General features: G+C 41.0%; 1 protein-coding gene across 1 annotated transcript in view; it reads right to left on the minus strand.

Moving 5' to 3' along the window:
- RYBP (RING1 and YY1 binding protein) overlaps positions 1-20,832 on the minus strand; it is a gene marked incomplete at both ends in the record, with an annotated part of 42,495 nt that overhangs the window by 4,919 nt on the left and 16,744 nt on the right. The gene's annotated exons all lie outside the window — the stretch shown is intronic.

A 20,832-nucleotide genomic window follows, 5' to 3' on the forward strand; every position in this document is an offset into this window, starting at 1 on the left:
CATCTATAGTCAGTTTTCCACAGTAAAAATAACTTCACAAAAAGCAGCGTAAAAATTTATTTCAGCAACCAGGGAAGAATACTCCATTTATAAAGAACCAAATGGATGTCCTTATTTAATCTGAAGTACTACTGCTACTACCAAACCAGATAGAAATTTTAAAATTAAGAAACACTTCAAACTGTTGTTTCATCAGTTTTTAGCCTCATCTAACATTCTTAAGTATAATGCTCCCTTTCTTCCATTCATATCATGAGATCACAGCCGATTTTGGGGGGACAATAGTGAAAAAGCAGCTTTCAAGAAGCTGCCAGCCACACACTGTGGCTACACTTTAAGAGAAGGAACAGAAAGAGTGATAAAAATAAGTTTCCTGATAAACATCAGTCTCCTTCATATATTTCAATTTGATTTTTTCAAATGAGCTTCTGGTTCCCTGAAGCACCGAATCTCACACAAATAACAAAGAACAAGAGAAGGTAACTGAGATGACTTTGTCCTGAGGGCTGGGAACGTGCACTGGCAGGAGCACAGAAGACAAGCGGGCATTCAGGCTTCCACGAGGGAACGGCCGTGCCAGCCTCCAACACACCGTCTTCGCACAATTGTCTGCAGTCCTCGATGGTGCTTGGACAAAATACACAAGCAAACTGCCTTTCAAAGACTATTTGAATTTCAAATTATGATTTATATATAAAAAAAAAAAGCTTCAGATGTAACCCAGACCGTGGTTACTGATCCTCAGATAGTCTCACAGAAATTCATACCTTCCTCTTCTGCATTCCTCATCCAAACTCTCACCTCCTCTCAGCTTAACAACTCAAAACCTCTCCCTCCTGTCCTGGCATATCAAAAAGCAGTTTATACTCTGAACACTCTGACCATTCATGATCGATCTGACTTCTTCAACATGCCAGAAAGAGCTATGCTCCCTACATCCACACAGCTTAGGAGGGCAAGAAAACCAGGTTAACAGTGCCATTAGTGTTCCATTATGAGCTGAATACTAATTGCAACAGTTGCTCATGCTTGTCCATAGCCGTTATATTGGTCATAAATACACTTCAAATTTTCTGCCGAGATTAGACTACAACAGATTGTCAATGAAAGTAGTACGCAAGTACCATTAAGTCTACTACTGGAACATGGGCACCCAAGGGTTTCTGCTGCAGAGCTCTGTACCTGCACCCAGTGTTTACTACAAACATCCAGAGAGACTTTCTTAAGAAACTACTTAGTGGTTTCATGTGTTTTAAAAAAAATAAAGATAGAAAACACTAATTACTCACATGCAACATCTGCATTTAGAGATGATACATACAGATAGTGGAACACCCAGAGAAATTCTACTCCCCATCACAGGAAAATCCAAGTATGTAATAAGCCTCTCTTGGCACTGGTTTTCTGTTTAATGGTACCAAGATGCTCTTACTGAAGCCAGATACACCCAAATATTTCATTTCACTGGTTCATTTCAGCTTGTTATAAAGTCTATGCAGCAGGTTGTAATTAGGCCCCTGACCTGCCCCAATACCACTGGCATTTGGATTTTTCGCCCAACACAGAAACTGTAACTCATTTTACGCTCAATTTGCATACATTTCTGCACTAACAAAGATGACGTGGTTGTCAGCTATCACAACTATGGAAATGTTTTGCAGATCAGATCAAGCAGTTACCTGTTCCACAGAACAGCGAAGACATTTAGCATCCTCACATTTAAAAGCCCATATACAGCAATTTCTGTCTATATGACCAAGAATAAACACGTAAGGAAAAAGTGTTCTGGTTACATGGAAAAGATTTTTCAGATTGATGCAACCACACTAAAATCTGACAACATTAGCTTGTGTCAAGCAACCTGCTAACCACCTACTAAAAAAAAAAAAAAAAAAAAAAAAGGAAAAAAGAAGAGATAACATGTCAAGAAATCTTCAAAGAGAGGGCAGATACCATCTCCCTACACGATTATACATGATTAACCTCACCGCTTGAAGCCAGCACTTCTGCCCAGACTTACAGTTATTTGCTGTTTACACAACCAGCTATGGCAGAAACCCGAGCCATTCATGGGAAATCCCAATTCAAGAAGCTGAGAGCACCTTCACAGTTTTTCTACTTCACACGACTGATGTGTCTGCTGGCGATGCTATTTCCAAGCCTCATGTCTAACCTCTGCAGCTACTGAGCTGCTGTTCCTGTGGCAGGAGTGCTGCACCGCTTGAATGCAGAAACAAGTTTTTAATGGAAACTTCAACTAAAATAAAAAATTACATGCATAAGCCACATTGCATTTCCCTAGGGAAGGCTGGATTCCAAAAAAAGACCAGCCTTAAAGCTCTCCTGCGGAGACACTTCGCCCTGTGCTCTCCCGCTCCTTATCTGTGCCTGTGACAGCACACTACATTTATTAAGTTTTATCATTTTCTGGCCAGCCACTGACATAACTAGCACAACTTCTGCAAAACCCGTATTTGCATATTCCTCCTTACAGGCCACGACGCCTCGCTGCTAAGGGCAAACCCCAGACCGAAAGCGAAGAGAGCAGGCAGGGGACCTGCCGATGGGGCTTCTCCTGCCACACCGAGGAAGGGAGGAGAAAGCTGCTGAGACTTCCATCAACACCAAGTATGTTTCAAGATCTGCTGTACTACTAGAAAAGATTTATTTTATTTTGTTTTTACTAATGCAAATAACCCAATAGCTTTCCCATTCCTAATTCGGCCGTTTCACTCACACTAGCAGTAGACTTAGGAAGGTTAGAAAACAGGTAAGTTAAGCAACTGGCACGCAAATAGCAATGATAATAGGAATAATAAAATCCTTCAAATAAGTCTCACACTGACACTACAGCCAGGATACACTGGTTACAAGCCCTTTACAAAAACGCCAAGCAAAGCAAGTAAAGCAGCACATTTTTAACCACAGCTAACTATAACCATAGGAACCACAATTGAGTAAAGTGGCTGCAATATCCAAAACTTGCTCCAAGTTTCCCTGCCTACTAAAACACACTTCAAGGGCTAACACTGATCTAGTCTAGCACCCCTCGTGCAGACCATCCTTCCAGACACCGTTCCTGCCTCTACAGCCATGCGTACTATATCCCAGTCACGCTGCTTCTCAAAGCAGCCACCCTCCTCATGGGTGTTACGAGTTCTCCAGCTGTGGCAGCGGGTTGCTCACATTGCCTTCTAGAAATAAGGAAAGAAGTAAATTCAGTACTACTTTGCAGTGGATCTTAGTCGCCTTCCCGGTCAGAATTTGAACAAGGAAGGAAAATAAAAATATTGGTGGAGTGAAACAAGCTTCATTCCTACTTGGGCTACAACAATTTAACACGCTCTGGCTTCTACTGCAGAATTTGGAGTCATAAGAACAGAAAGATCCCTTTTTTTTTTTTCTTTTTCTGTTTTTGAACACTACAATGTGTTTGACACTCCCTACCCTTAACTTTGTCCCAGCTGGCCTTTTTCTTCTTTTGTAACCTCAAAAGAGAATGTTTCATCCCAAATACACCACTATTATATTAAAATCAGTTATCACTTGAGCAGAATAAACTGAACATAAAGTTGAAGCCACTTCTAAATTTTTTGTACGAAACAGCCGCAGAAACAAGCATCAACCGTTTTTTACCCCCAAATCCGGTCATCAGCTTAGTTTCTGCCAACATTAAATGGTTCATATAAACAAAGAATCCATCTAAGTGACAAAAATCAAACCCCAACTCAGCCTCTCCCAAGCTTTCTAACCAGCACTCGCACTTAAGGACTAACTATACTGCCATTTAAAGTATCAACATTACACGCAAACCACAGTTAACAAGTCCCAACTTCCAAAAATTATTTCAAGAGATGCAATATTTAGTATTACACTTGGTACTTGAATTCCTAAGCAGACATCAAATGCTGAGCCATGATGCTCTCCTGCTTCTTGCAGGCCACTGGGTCTTCCTGATAAGAGGAAGAAGATGCACGTTTTCCAGCTCTGTTTCCCGGTCCATGCTGGGCATCCCCCAACACCAGCGGTGCCCAACATCTGCTACAAGAGGTTCTGCTTGATTCCACTACAACCTGTGTCCCTAGAAATCGAAATGTGCTATTACACCTTGGTGGCCATCATTACTTATGCCAACTCTGCACCTAGTATCAGGTGAGTGCTTTCAAAAGCAGAGAAGCCACTACTGTGCAATAACACATGCCAGCAGATAATGCCAGCAGATGAACTATATAAGAACAAATTTTCAATGCATGCATCTGAATTAGGTATGTTTCCTTCTACCTGAACATTAAGATAAAGTTACGCTTTGCTTGGACGATTTTCCCCTAATTTAAGCGACAGCCTGGGTAAAGACTCAACCATCAAGATCCAACACTCATGTGACAAATGAACATTATCTTTTCCTTTTTTCAATATAAGAAGGATTGCCTTCTTCCTCTTGAAGAGCAATTAAACTAAATAAAAGGTTACGTTAGGACAAATAAATTGTTTCCCATTAGTTAAACTGTAGTTTACAACACAGGAACAGATAGTTGCACAACAATATATGGATGCATAAAAAAGCTGAAATATACTTGTCTATTCCAAGCATTCAGCACCTAGCTCTTTACCATCAACTATCATAAAAGGTAATAAAGAGTGTACGTGTGTCATTTAATAACAGACCTGCACAGAAACCTTATGACTGCAAATACCATACCCAAAATTGTCATATTGACACCGGGATGTTTGGCTCACAGGAAGCAGAATAAAAGCAAGACCTTTCACGAAGGGCTCACTGTCTATGTTACTATGCTCTTGAAAACAGGAAAAAAAAAAAAATAATGTACTTTTAAGGTTCTGGCAAGTATCTCACAGTGCTTCACCACCTGCATTTTCTTCTGTATCTCAAAGCTTCCCTTTAAAGCCTGTCTCGGGACCAAATCCAAAGCACTGACACCCAGGAATTCAGCTGCTCCACTCCTAACCCCTGCAATTGGGCTTCGGAGTAGAGCAGCACAAATCACACCGCACATCCAATACATGGTAGTTACTCAAACCTGGATCTCAACAGGGATATAGGAGGATAAGTCGCACCATATTTTCCATGTGACCCTAATTTCTGTATCTGTTTGGGATTTCTTTGGCCCCGCTGCCTTGAGAAAAAGCAAGCCACCCGCCTCCTGCAGACACTGCGGAGCAGGGGTTTTATTATACCCACAGCAGCACACAGAGACCTTGAGGGACTCCAGCAATCCCCAGAAATGTGGATCTAATTACAATTGCTCTTACTTTCCTACAACTATGTTATCAGAAGAATGAAAGTGGCATCAAGTGGGATTTCAGAGTCAAAAGCCTCATGTAACGTGAAGTACCAAGGATTTGGATAATTTCATGCTGTTCTGGCTTTGATGCAAGAGGCGATATGGGCAGACCTCTGCGCAGCTCACAGTTTCTTTGAAACAATGTATTTCATACACTTTGCAGTGTGAAGTACATGATTATTTTAATAATCCTAGTCACACATGAATATATCTTTGCTCAAAGAACAACAAAAAAACAAGACTAAAAGTATTCACGTGAGTGTTTATAAAACAGTTAGTGCCAGAACAATAATACAACAAGCTACTTCTAAGCAATACTGTAAAGCAAGGTTAGAAACTAACCCATGAACACATACCAAAAAAAATTAACATCACCTTAAGAGTCTGACATCCAGAAGAACCAAAGCTTTGGAGAAATTAAGCCATAAACGTGACAGTGCGAACACTCATTCTTGCATGCATATTTTCCAGCTCATTTATGATGAGCACATGGTCCTTTTTAGCAACAAGAAGAAGGATGAATGGACAAATTGTCCTTAGTGTACAACTGCAAAGCAGTATGGAAGCTGTATACATTTATCTGAGAAGCTCTCCCTGTAATACAAAGCCACAAGGAACCATAAAAACCGTAAATGACAACTATAAGGACAAACAGCAAGGAATAGATTGAGTTCTATTTTGTTGAAAGAACAGAGGTTTCCTTAAACACTGATGTGCTAATGCTGTGGTTTTATTTAGAAGATAGATGTTTAAAAACAAAGGAGTTAATCTAAGGAACATCCACTTCTGGGCTGCAGGTGTTTCTTCACAGCATCGCCAGCAAGACAGGGTTATCTTTTAGCTGAAGAAGAGAACAGCGTTTGCTCTAACCTTGTGCAGAAAGGCACAGCAACAGTTTGAAAAACTGACTGTTTGATCTGAACATTTGGGAAAAAACGTCAAAGAAAGTAACAGCTTCACACAAACAAAACAAAAAAAAATTGTGTGCCACAAAATGAACTAAGTACATTTAAAAGTGTACGGCCACTTCCAGAAAGCCTCCAACAAGTTGTTCAACGTCCTCCTTGACCGTCCAAGCCCGCTGACTCCGATCTCCTCGGAAGAGTCAAGAACAGGCAACACAGAGATAAAGGAGCCTCAGCTTTGTGATAACTATTCCTGGCCACAACAACAAACCTTGAGCTGTTCAGATTTCAGAAGAGTATTTTAAACTTTATGTTTGTCGACCAGCAGTTTTTTTAGACTTCAGGTCATTTCTCACAGTTTGAACACCCCCATTAGTACTTCTGGTTTTAAACTTTTTTAAAGTTCAAAATTATTCGCAGTACTTAATGTTTAGTGGTTTCCCAAAGCTACCAGCTCCCCTGCCTTTTAGAGGCAAAACCTGTTTTCTTCAATTTTCCCTCCTTCTTTTTTTTATCAAATTAAGAATGGGAAAGTTTTTAAAAGAAATCCAAGCTGCCACCTCCCTTTACACAACAGGACAGGCATTACTAGTCACTGCCTCTGTGCCACTACAGGGTAGCTGAGCCTCTCTGAACCATGCCTGTAAAACGAATACTCAATTCTTGCTAGTTACAGGAGCCTTAGCATTGCTTATTTTTAATTATTTGGGCATATTTACATCAAAGTGTATAAATCAAAGAGTTTGATTCCAAGAGTTACCACTGCATGGATTCTGCAGCTCATGGCTCTGACTCTTTTAGTGAAAATATGCTAACAATCGCAAATCCAGTACTAAGCGAGTTCCAGAATTGATCTATTAAACTATTTCGGTCTAACTGCTCAATAGCACAGTGTAATAGCTTTTTCAATACTTTTACAGTTCTTTTTTAATATACATTATTTCATATAATCCTATCACAAAATAATCTAAAGGCAGGGCCGCAAGATGTTTTTGCAATCAGTCTGACCAGAAATGTGCCATGCCAAAGCTGCAAATAGACACATAAGTTCTCAAAACACCCATTCTAATACAGTACAGAACTGAAAACTGCAAATAACTTTTCTTGTAATTGGTCACATAGGCATTACCACAAATCCAAACACGAAAGAAAATTGGGACTATCAGTCTCATACCAAATTAAATACAAACCATCTTATATGGTGCTCCTTGCACAGCCAGACTTAGGACCTGGTGGGCTTCCAGCAAGAAAAGAGAAGGCAGACAATGGGGTAATTTGGTAATTTGTTGGAAAATTTTCAGTGGAGAAGCACCAGTGTTTGCATTTTTGCAAGTATACAGAACTTGCACAAAATCTCTCCCCAAGGGAAATTGATAAATCACAGACTGGGCTTTCTGGTTAAAGAGTACTGAGCCAGATCATTTAAGTCTTCTCCACCCTGTCTCACAGGCTCTGCTTACCTTAGCGCCCTGCGTCTCTGTGCTTCTCTACCACACACCCTTATAAAAATAATTCAAAAAAAGATCATAGAATGGTTAGAGTTAGAAGGGACCTTAAAGACTAGATTATCTAGTTCCACCCCCCCTGCTCTGGGCAGGGGCACCTCCCACTAGACCAGGTTGCTCAAAGCCCCATCCAACCTGGCCTTGAACGCTCCCAGGGACAGGGCATGTTGTCTAACGTTGTGTGGTGCACATGTTTCAGACTACAGGTTTATTCTGATATGCCTCTGTGGAGGGTTCACGATACCAAGTAGTGTAAACAGCAGCAAACAAAAGCTCCTGTACATTCTGGAGAATGAAGGGCCATCTGCACAAGGTATTCTGCAAAACAGTGTTTCTCAAAAGCAACAACTCTCCCCTTTTGCAGCTATTTAATTTGAAATCACAAGATGGCAAAAAGAGGAGTTAAACGCAAGTTGTTCTTAAGGCTTCTTTGATACCAGAGCATGGAGGGAAAATAGCGGTGACGGTGAATAACAGTGCTAAGTATCAGTTATTGGAAGAGAGCTTGAGGTTTACTTAACCACTAATAGCATAAAATTTAACTTACTATGTCTTCAGGAGACAAAACAAAAGTCATGCCGAAGTTTTTGAAGAAATACTGCTCTGTTTCTGCTTTTAGAGGAAGAGCCTGCCTGGAAGGCCAGGCGTTGCTGGCAGCCTCCCCCACCCTCTCATCTGTAGCACCTATATGAGCTGCAACAGGAGATAACTTCATATCTAACCTGCAGCAGCTAACAAGCACCAGTGAAAGCCCCGAGGCTGTCCGGCAGATGCTCACCCTGCAGCTGCTTTCTCTGCCTAGTCCGAATCCCTGGCAGAGACCCGCTCCAGCAACAGCTCGCGGCTGGTCTCGGCTCCATCCCTGGAGCTACAGGTGGAGGCTGCAGCCCCGACGCCTGCCACAGGCAGTGCAGGAGCTTGAGGGGGTGTGTATATATATAATATCCACCACTGCCTTGCTATTGTGTAGAGCTGTGTACACTGGTTAAGGTGCACCTGCATTCATCTGCTGGAACTACTTCCAATAGGAACATCCTTTAAGGATTACCTTTTGCTGCTTTCATTACAAAATAAAGCACGTTTCCTTAAATAAATAAGAAGTTCAACACCCTTTTAAATAAACAGAAAACAAGTAAAGAATTGGCAAACCACCAAATTTACCACATTTTAAGCATGTTTTGTCGTTAGATGAGGAAGCCGAACTGTCCAAATATGCTTACAAGTATTATAAAGCTACTTCTGATTCATGACTATATATAAAATCTAAGACAAAAATACATAGCCAGAACTACAGTTTCTCAGATGCTTACTTGATCCACTATTTTACATAAAAAATAATCTTCTAAATTTTTTAATGGCCCATTAAAAAAAAAATCAGAGATTAAGAAAAAAAGAGCGCAATACATCTCTCCTGCTTAAAACCAGATTTGCAATACATAATAGATTAAAATCGCATAAATTCCCAATTGCAACATCACCCTAAATTCCAGTTGAATCAGAACAATTTTACAATTGTTTTACAATTCCCCTTCTTGCTCTCTGCCTAAGCGTTTGCTCGCCACCAGTAGCAGTTAAGTTCATGGATAAGCATTCAGAAAAAAGCATTGCCCCCTATTTATTTATTGCATTAGTAGGGAAAAAGTTCTACAGCAGCAGAAAAATTGTGCTAATATATACAAAATCCGCAACTGAGTGCTTACGAAATGAGATGCAACTGTAAATTGTAAAGATCACACCAAGCCCAAACTTGAAAAGATGGCCTTGAGATTATGAAATCATTTTTCCTAGGTATGCGAATTTCTTTGGTAACCAATAATTTTAGTCATACGTTGCCAGTGCTGCACAAGCTTCATTTCTAGAAACTTATTGCAACCGCCCTCATCACGCTATTGACCCATTTGCTGACCTACTCAGAGCATCAGGTTAATCCATCACTGAAAATTCAAATCAGTACTTCAGCAGATTTTACACCAAAACAGTAAGATTTGTTGTGCAGCTGCTTCTGGTGTTTTCATCTCTGGACACACTTGACTGCAAAATACCAAATGTTCCACGATTTACAAGGACTTACAAAATTGTTATGGAAAACTCACTGATCTCAGCACAAAATTTACTCGCCTACCACCACCAAGAATGATGATAAAACTAAGGTCATTTTACTTGCTTGTCAAAAATAAGCTGCTCTCACTAGCAAAAATTTGAGAACCGTTCATAAAGCTGGCAGCAACTGAGATGTGAATAATAAAATACTCAGATTTACAACAAAACCAATTACTTAAATACTTCTTCCTATTTGACTGTTTATTAAGCTACGTATACTCCTGAGGAAAGTGAACAGGCTCAAAACCTCCTGTTGAGCAAAAAGGTGCAGTTGGCGGTATGAGTATATAAATGAGCCTGATGAAAATTTAACATGTAGCTTCCCTGAGGCAACTGCTCATGGTTATTGTTTTATAAATTAAAAAGAATGAAAATCTAAGGAAAATAATAGTTTCAGCAACTCTAACTAAAGCTGAAAACTAGGAATACCAGACTTGGTGTTATAAAAGTGCTTTATCACTGCTGCCAAGATATACTTATTTCAGTTTCAGACACTGAAATCTTGAGTAGTAACAGAAATTGTCATATATATACCATCCTTTAATCCAGCTTGACATGTCCCATCCAGGAGCATCTGGGTCCAGGTTTTGGGATACTCAAGTTTCACACTTCAAAACCACAGCAGGAGAGAGACCAAACTTTGAGAATGAGCAAGAAAAAGAAGAGATGCTGAGAAAATGAGCTCCCGACCAAAAAAAGAGATGTCAGTCAAATTCTGAAGTTGATCACCCCCCAAAAGTTTGTACTACAACTAAAAAGTAAAGTATTTCCAAAAGCATGCTGTTGGGTAAGCACAAAGAAAAACCCATAGTTTTCTCTTACAGGAAGATGAGTTATAAGAGCATTCTCTCTTTTAACATGCTCAAGGATCTCCAAATTTGAGCACGTATTGACATACAATGCTCAATAACATGGCATAACATATATAGTACCATTCCCAAAGAAACCAGTCGATTTAATTCTTTTCTTTAAGAGAAAATTTATTATGGTCTAATCTATATCTGCAAAAGAATAAACGTTTAAATAATGGGTCTAAAACACCACCTGTTGTGCAGCTAGAGCTGAATGAGATTTTAAGGTTTTGAAGCATACCAGTATCATCGGTGCAGAATTTGTGTTTTGACAACACATTTCCAACATCCATAACTTCTATTAGCAAATGGAAGGTAAATTTTTTAACTTTGAAACAAGGTGCATTTCCATAAACTTGAAGACTGACATTTTAAAACTTAGAGTCCAAGTTTTAAAACTTGGAGTCCAAGTTTTAAAATCAGGTCTGATGCAGAGAAATCAGGAGTCTTTTTTTTTTTTTGTAATCACTGTCACCCTTTCAAATAATACTGTCCTAAGATCAGTTCTGACAGGACTGAAACAGCCTATGAACCTGTGAGTGACAGTCACTAGCAAGATCTACATGACAGGGTTTCCAGCCACTTAAGCATAATGCTTGAATTTGCATAATACTTACTCTTTGAGAAATGCAGGTAACCCCAATACCTAACCTGCAGGTAGAAAAGCATGAAAGCTTTGCTTAGCAACAACTAAGAAATTTTTACTGAGTAACTCTTTTGCAGAGTCCCCCAGCAATGCAAGGATGGACTGGTTTATCAGAGTAAAATTTCACTGTGCTTGCATGACACTAGTACACTGTACACATAAAAAAAAAAAAAATACTTCTCTATCATTTACCAGCTAGGCTAAGTTCATGTAGAAGCAAAGTGAGAAACTACCATTTCTACAACAGATGCTGAATAGCCTCAATAGACCTTAAATCTCTAGGGGTGCCATAAAAAGAGAAAAAAGCACCAATTGAGCAAAGCAGTAATTTTAATTCAGCTACATCAGCCACTGCAGGCTCTACCTAAATGAGAGAAACCGAGATTTTCCAGCAAGCAAAACCTCCTTTATATTAAAAGAAACATCAATGCTAGGACTTCCTTTCATATGAAAGCAACATTTCAAGAGTCCTTGAACAACCAGGAACGCAGCTTTGCCACCAAAGCTCCAGCCTGCAGCAGCTATGCCATTTAAGAGACACGTCAGGGCTGCTGCGATGCGGAGCAGATGCTGCTCCACTGCTGCCTGGGAAGCCAACACAGCACCCAGCACCAGCATGGGGAGCTGGTACCCACTGGTACTGCTAAGTGGTACCCGACCTACTACTTCAGACCTCTGTCCCAGCACAATCTGCCATGAAATAGTCACTGTCAGTGGTTTCAGAGGAAACGTTACCGTTCAACAAATCAGTTTGCTTTTCTAAGCACAAGAAATAAAAGACACTCTGAAGGATGATGAGGAAGGCAGACTTGCATTTTCAAAAGGCCACCCAACATGCGCTCAGAGGAGCTCCCCCCCCGCCCCTTGTGTCCTCTGAACATAATCTGATAACTGAACACAGACATACAAGTGACATTTCAGGGTGTCTGGGTCCATCCAGGCGACACAAAGCACAGCAATCCTGCATCTGCATGCTCTGCTGCCCCAGGAAAGCAGGAGAAGTCAGGCACTGGGCTGCCATCGATAGCTGCTGCCTAAGCACCGTGGGAACAAGACAGCCTGAGAGCACAGAAACTTTTGCTTTCAGAATTATTACTCCTGGGCGTGAGGAACTGACCCAGATGGTTTCAAAATTTGCCAGGAAACAATATTACAATACTCAATTCAAAGCTCTTCCTCCCCCTAACTGGAAAGCCTTAGAAGAAACCTACTTAGTAAACTGTTGGTTCCCTACATGGAGTACCAGTGTGAGTTACACACATGTGCCCAGCATGTTATAGGACAGGGAAACTGAATTACCTTTATAAATAAAACAACCAGACAGCACTATCCTACATAACAAAAAGCCAGGAATAATTAAATAAAACAATGGAAACATTTCCGAGTCCTCTGCAAGCCAACTTCTGATCTGCAGATGACAGTAACTATTCGTCCAGACAAAACTATCATTTTTAAAGAAAGTTCTCAGGTAAGGTAATCTTGAACGTAAAATGCTCACTTTATTGTATTGTTGACTGTATTATCGCTGTTATCATCCTGATGACTACTGTTTTGCAGTTTCGAATACACTTACATGGCTTGCATTTGTCTGTATACATGCAGATACACATGCACAAACAAAAATCCTGAACGGCCATCATTCTGGTACAAGTCTCAAGGAGGGAAAGCAAGCAGATTCAGTTCAAAGTTTATTTGGGTTTTTTTTGTTTGTTTTGTTTGTTTGTTTTTTTTTTTGTTTTTTTTTTTTTTTTTAAATTCTTCAAAACAATTCTGGTGCTCCATCCTAAAGAAGTGGTTAGTCCCACTGAAAACTACCAGTTACACTGTGAACCTGTGCCAGCTGCAAATCACTCCAACCGCCCTGGCACCATTATTTAAAGTCATTTTCCATTTAAAGAGTCTCACATCAGCGCCAGCACAGCCTTTCATTACCCATCCCACTTAATACCCACAATCTCTCCACAGCTCACTCGCTCAGTCTCCACTGACCAAGCAGCACACGGAGACTGATGTGCGGATTATTGGGATTCCTAATGCCTTTTCTCCCTGTTGGCTGAGCGCTTGGCAGCCTGCCTGACCTGCAACACGTGTGGGTTTGTCAGCCTAATGCACTATGTCATCTGGAGAGACTCAGGACGAAGCAGGACCCAACGGCGTCCGCATAGCAACGGCTGACAGCTCCCAAAGCTTCCAGCTACTACGCTTTCCAGCACTGGTTGAGAAAGGGATACAGAAGTGAGCGTCTGGGTGTCTGCCACCACTTGCTTTCTGAGAAGCAAATATACAAGGTAAGAGCAATAGCATCCAGCATGATCCTTTAACCGAAGGCTGGAGAGTCAACACAGGGCTTTCCCGTACAAAACATCCATCCTCACTTGACTGTCATCTTGCAATGACTCAAAATCTTCATGTAAAGATTCTGCATTTGAGTAACAACTTCCCCCCCCTCCGCCCCCCCAGCCCCATAACCCACCTTCTGTTAACTAAATAATGACAGTGAAAATTCAGAGATACAGGCTCAAAAATGAGTTGTGATCAAGTCAGTTGTCACTCACCAGTTTAAAAGGTTGCTATTAAACTGTACCTTTGCCCAGCATTTAGTCAGGGCAGAAAGAAATGAGGCTTGGGCATTTTTTTATATAAAAGAACACTGATGTATTTTCAAGTGTGAGGAAATACATCAGCCCGGTAAATCCCGCTGTAAACTCATACAGGATGAATATACAAAAGGAAACACCACACAACGTGCAAATATCAAATAAATGCAAATTTAACATCATGCCTAACTAAGAAGTGTAATGAAAGTGAAACTAGTTTGTAGATGAATGAAATACAGAAGCTGGTGGAGATGTTACTTGGAAATGGAAGAAAAGAATATGCAAAGTACAGCTGAAGTTTCACTTCCTCTGTACAACAAAATACAACAGAAAGCTCAAGCACAGCACATGGCACATCCTCTACAACCTCGTCAGACACCACATGCTGTCCATACACACCAGTTTCCTACTTTATATCTGATGTCAGATTACAGATTTTTTGTGAATTATCTGAGCAGAGAAAGATGACCAACTACATAACTAAGTAAAGGGATTTTTAGACAATATATTATAAACCTCTTTTTTCTCCTAATAAACACATACTAATTATTTTATAATAGCAAACACAGTAATAGAACAACTAAAGGAAAGTCTTGAAAAGCACTACTAAGCAGTTCAACTGTGTTGCGTTTGATTCAGTTTCAAGCATACCATTCAGATCTCAGCATCACAATATCCAGGCACCTCAGTCTCAGGTGTATTTATCAAGACACCCCCTGGTTAGGTTTATTTACATTTAACTAAGGGGAAACTCTGACAAACAGCAACTTGCTTGCCTGTGGATGACTACAGCAGAAGAAAATAATTTAAGTTTTTCTGAGCCCCAGGACTACTCCACACTGGCAATACAAATCTACCAGATTTGAGAAATTACTTGCTTCTAGAGATTTACAAAAATGACTCAGTGAGATTCTACTATGTTATGTTGCTTCCTCCTCTGATTTTTTTCCTGGATTTGCGCAGCTAATTGCTTATCACCAGAATTTCCAAGTTAAAGCAAGCTAAAAACAGAACCTTGGTTTTACTCAAACGCATTACGGAAAACAGTGTGGACAGAGTTGAGCAACCACATCCTAAGGAGCTCATACCCACACTCTGCACCAAAACCGGGTAGTGAAAAGAGCAAAAGCTTTTGGGACTAGTATAACTTCATGAGCAATTACATACATACAAACCATCTAGAGGTTGTTTCCACCCAGAAAAATATCTGCTCATCATCATCTCTTCCCATAATCTCTGAGGTCACTTGCAGCAGCAGCAAGTGCCAGGATTCAAACAAACCAAAACTTCCCAGTCCGGCTGCAGTGCCCACGTGAGACAGCCCTGCCCGCTCCTGCTAACAGCTTTTCAAACCCACCAATTCCCCCTCACCAGCTCTGGATGCAGCCACAACATCAGCCGGGTTGACACCGATGCAGCGGCGAAGAGCCATGAAGGTCGTGAGCGCTGAATCCCCGACACCAGTATTTGCAGCCTGACCTGGAACCCCAAAAGTCTATTTAACATCTTTAAAGACTGAGTGGCAACTTTGAAAAACATGTAGGCTTAAGTTCACTACCTGAAAATAATTACTTCTGCTAGAAAACCTGGGGGTACGCAAGGCAGGAAAGGTTGAGGCAACCACCTTAATGCCGCAATAACACAACTGCTCACTTTTCAAGTAAGTTTCCTCAGAAGAAACTGAAAGCAATCAAAAAACACAGCAAAACGCATGGAAATTATCATTATGGCACAAAAACAAAAGCAGAAAAGCTTTTATGTGCCTCCTTTTAACAAAACAAAGTCTAATTTTGAAACAGCTGCTTCACAGACTCAAGCCCACGCCCTGAAGCAGGGGATAGGTTTGGGTTTGTTTCTGTTTATTTCACAGTTTCCCTGTTTATTCAGCTTCTTCCCTCTCCTGGTGGCAGCCAGGGCAGCGCAGGGCAAGTGGCTTTACCCAAAACCAACAAGCAGTTGTTGCCCGCGACAGCCACTCCACGCTGCGCTTTCAAACACAGGTAGCTACATTCTTCTGAACTTAGAAGAAGCTTCAAGTCTTTTCTAAAGGAAAAGGTAGCAAGTCATCCCAGAGCTTGCTTGGAAAAAAAAAAAAAAAAAAAAAAGAATTCCTATTTTTTTCCCAAGTGTCATATTAAGCTGAAAGAAGGTAGGGAAAGTGAAGAGGGAAAAGCCAACTAGTTACACAGTCTAAGCTTGATGTAGCTTAAATGCTACTTGCACAACTGTTAAAAACCCACCAGCACAAGTTGGAAGAGAAGTCTCTGCTCCTTCCCTGGAGGCTGCAGACATTTCCCAGAGATGCTGGGTCACCAAATGCTTGGGTCCAACTTCTCTGCTTACAGACAAATGCACTTCAGTGGTGTTTCAGATGATAAATACCACGTTGAAGTTTAACTGCAGTGACACCAATTCCATCAACTTCAAATGAACAATTTTTGCCTTACGCAGGCAAAGGACTGATTTACTGAGGGATTGGGGCTGAAGGAAGGGTAACAACATGAACCTTTTAAACCCACAGCTGTAGCAGGAAACCTGGACAGTGAACATCCTTTGCAAACAATTATGCTCATTTTGACATCAATAGTAGAGCTGTTCTACAGAGATTTCCACAGAAAGCCGGCGTTTTGACAGAGTGTAAGTCTTGCTCTACTTCCTTTGGGAAAGGTGTGCTTGCATTGAGGTGTAAATCCAGGTCTACAGTTCTATCTCAGGTACACCTAGCCAGCAAAAAAAGGAATGTGATTGCAACACATGTAACACACCACACTACTTGTGATACTGTAATGTAGCTAACAGTAGCAGTGCTGGGATCTAACACATCTGACACAAGGAGAGGACTTCAAAGCCCCACACTGACCACAGCGGAGCCTGTGTCTCAAGCATGTGCTGCCACCAGTGTCAGCAGTGGTGGCCGTAGCCAGAGTACAGGCGAGCAGTCACACCGGCTGGCTGAGCACATCTGACACTCTCCGCAGGCTGTAGTCCACATTCACGGTTGTGTTTTACACAGCAAAATAAAGCAGTAATTGCCACATGAGGCAAAACAAGCAGTAAGCACTTGATAGTTGGTGCTATGGCATGGACTGAAACAGGAATCACACTGGCAGGAGGGCATACAGATCTTGTGCCGCCACATCTTCAGCATCATCAGGAACTGTTCTGCAGCCACGCACACATTTGCTGTGCGGATACACCTTCAGCCTGAACAGTGCTCTTCCATCACCACACTGCACCAAGTCTCCCGTTCCTCTTGAGTAAAGGTCTTCACAGTAACAGCTGAAACAAGTTTCACCAAAACAGACAGACTCCCATCAAAGTATTTGATAAAAGTAGTCACGAAAAGAAGATGTTTTCTTGGAAAAGTGGATTTTTAATTCAAAGAGATGTTGTCTCTTAAAGGCTACCATTTCAATGACTGACATGCAGTGACATAAAATACCTGATAACAAGCTTATAAAAAGAACCTTGAACCATCAAGTCTAATGAAGCTGGCCTGTTAATGAGCAGCAGACAAAGCATGCACAGTGCCCACTGCAAAACCAGGACCCAAGCCTTTCACAAATTATTCCTTCACTGCTTCAAAAACAAATAAAACCAGCACAGCAGCTTTCACAGGCATGCTCATACACCACTTTTATAAGACAGGTTCCAGCAACAACATCTCTTTTGTATTTTTTTTTTTTTTTTTTTTTTTTACATCAGCAAGAACTTCAGGTCATTTATTCCCCTCTGGTCCATTCACAGGAGAAAAATCACTCACCTAACAGAGTCTAAGGTGGTGGGGTTTTGTTTGGTTTTGGTTTTTTTTTTTTTTTTTGTTGCTTGTTTTTTTTCAGAATTTTACAGACCAGCGAAGCAAAGCTGTTCGTGCAGTTAAACTATTTTAATCCTATATGCACACACCCTCTACACTGTACACAGGTGCAGAAACACGTTGCCTGGATTACAAATGCTCAGGGATGAGTAAACTTTTTGGATGCTGCAATACCTATAACTGCATTTTACAGAAAGCAGCAGCACCAGTAGTACCAGGGTTGCAATGGTCTGCTGGTTTAAGTTCAACAATTTCTATAGGAAGATACAAGCTTAGTCTAAACCAACCCCATGTAGTTAAAAAAACTGACCCTCAGACTTAGAAGCCTGCTTTCAGGGCAACCACGCAAAACCGGTCAAGTTATTCTAACTATATTTCGTACATTATTGCAAACACAGCATCTCTCAAGTTCTTTCAACCTGGATAAGATACTTTTACATCAGTTGAACCAACTTTTGCACTCATCTAAATTTCCCCTCTTTTCAAACTCTCAGGAGCAGTCCGCCCATTGCACAGGTCTGAGTGGGTAAGGACCATCCCCACTGCCTCAGGACAGGGCCAAAGGCAGAAGACTGGTATGCAAACGCTCCTGGAAAAGTGAAAAACAGTGAAAGAGGCTGTGAATAACACCTGCCTACCCACGGAAGTATAATTGAATGACTGCTTTCCTTACTTGGGGAGGTGCAGAGAAGAGGTACAGGTATTCTCTCTCATACCTCGGACGGAGTTTAAAGCACTCTCAGTTGGCAGCAACACACAGAAAAAAAGTCACCAGCTGTGACAATTAACAGCTTCATTTTAAGCCTCTTTTGTTCAAGTGAATAACTCTTCTACTCAGACACACTACATGAAACAACCCTTTCTCAACTGAACAGATATATTCAAGGCACTCAGCCAAAACCCAAATGTAAAACCTGTAAAGCCCCCGACTTTGGAAGCAGGGAAGTGGGAAGGGGACGAGGGCTCCAGTGTCCTCCTGCCATGCCAGCAACACTCCACTGTATCAACTCCTGCTTTTTTAAAACCAGATTCTCAGGGAAACTCAAAAACAAGACCGTGCACCAGCCCACAGAAGAGGACAGATGTCTACAAAATGAGTTATTTGAGGACGTGCACAGGCATGTGCAATGGGACCTAGAACTTAGTATAAGCACTAAATCCTTAAATGAGATGTTGTAAAGTAAGGTATGGATAGATTTCACATAAGATGTTGTTTACCAGAAATATTCCAGGAAAAATGCATTTCAATTTAATAGACCTATGTTGAGTTTATCCACAACAGTGTCTGTCTACTCAATCACCATTTCTCAGAATCGGATGCATGGTGGGAATTGAATTTCTTGGTGGAAACAGGTGTGAACATTTGTTGGAGCTGCGTTCAGTTCTGCCTTACCTCTCTTATAAATAGAATATACCTTCATTAAAACCTCTCTTCCATAAAACATCTCAGTTGTGGCATTTATTTTGTGCCACTTGCTGCCTGAATTAAAAAAAAAAATACACTTTTTCCTATAATATACTTTACACGGTAGCTGAAAAGACTGCTTGCATAACAAGTATTATGCAATTTCCCAAATAAATAATACCCTTGTAGGGGGGAAGATTACAGAGTGCCAAAGATTTTCAAGGCTGCAGATTTGACTTCAAAAGCAAAGAGACTGTAAAAACTGCATGCCATCCCAAATCTTCCTGATACTTATTGACATCACATCAGCACCCAAAGATCCCATCAGCAACAGTGCCCCACTATGCATTAACAAAAGACAACCTGGCAAAATACACGATTTACCACCACAGTACCATCTCTAGAGAGGTTGACAACAGCTTAAAAAAAAAAACCAACACCACAAACAGCAGCATGAATGCAGTTATGCTTATAAGGCTGTGCTTTGGTTTGGATAGCTTCTAGTCCTAAAATGGTTTTATTAGATCGGTAAAAAAAAACAACCAAACAAACAAAAAAAACACCAAACCACACACCCCCCACCAAAAAAAAACCCAAAATGCAACTTTATTAGTCATCTTCATCCCAGAGTACTTTGCCAGTGCAAATACAGTAGTAGAGCATCTCAAGTGGAAAAACTACCCTAAGAAAAAAGCCCACCAAAATACCATGCAACTGAGTGATCATCAAGGAGATGTTTAAAAAACAAACAGCCCTCGCACTGTAAACAAGCACATACTTTAAGTCACAAATGGTCCAAGTAATTCACAGAGAGCAAACACAGAAGTAGAAAAGGAAGTGCAAGTGGCAGCACAGAGAAAAATAAAAGAGCAGGGGATTTGGCAAACAGACCCCAGTGCCCACCAGTCCCCTACCTTCACATTTTGACAAACAACTTTCACAGGTCTGAAAAATTTTTGCTTCTCCTTAATTTTTTTGTTGCTTTTATGATTCAGCCTTTCCTCTCATCTCCGCTCGGCCCCCAGCACACAGTGCTGGTGGTCCCAGCACGCTCCAGCTCTCGACAGCCAATGCCGACGCTGACCCTGTTCTGGGAAAGTCCACGTGCACCAAGCCCTGCTCCAGCCGGGAATCTTGGACCCCCACCCAGTGCACAACTGCAGCCTTGTATTCGCACTGAAAATAAGCTGAAAGTGAAAAAGTGATTCAGTAAGTAAAAGCAGCCCATATAAGTTTAAACTTATTTTCCTTGAAAATTGAAGAGGTCCATTGCAAGTTTCAGGTCTTGGAGACTTGGGATAGCTTCACCAACTTTAAGTGGGTATGAGGGAACAGAGAAGAGGGGCACTGAGTTTTGCAAAGGCAGCATCCATCCTGCCAGAAACTACAGCCATAAAATTACACTTTCAACTGAGCTAATCAGCCACGTTCCAAACAGAAGCTGCATTTATCTCCTCAGAACAGCAGACTTTTTCTTAATTATCCAAGGTCAATGGCAGTGAATATTGAGCAAACTGACACTTGGGGAAGCAATGTAGATACAAAACTGGAGGGCAGGCAGCCTTACATTTTCTTAGCAGTAGTATCACATTTTACTATAAAGCTGCTCCTTTTAGACGTGAGAATTACTTTCTAATTAATCACCAATACGTTTGATAAGGTACCTTTTTAGAAACAGAAATACCAAGTTCTGTACCAGCAAA

Source organism: Vanellus vanellus, assembly GCF_965231255.1.
Source record: "Vanellus vanellus genome assembly, chromosome: 9".
NCBI lineage: Eukaryota > Metazoa > Chordata > Aves > Charadriiformes > Charadriidae > Vanellus > Vanellus vanellus.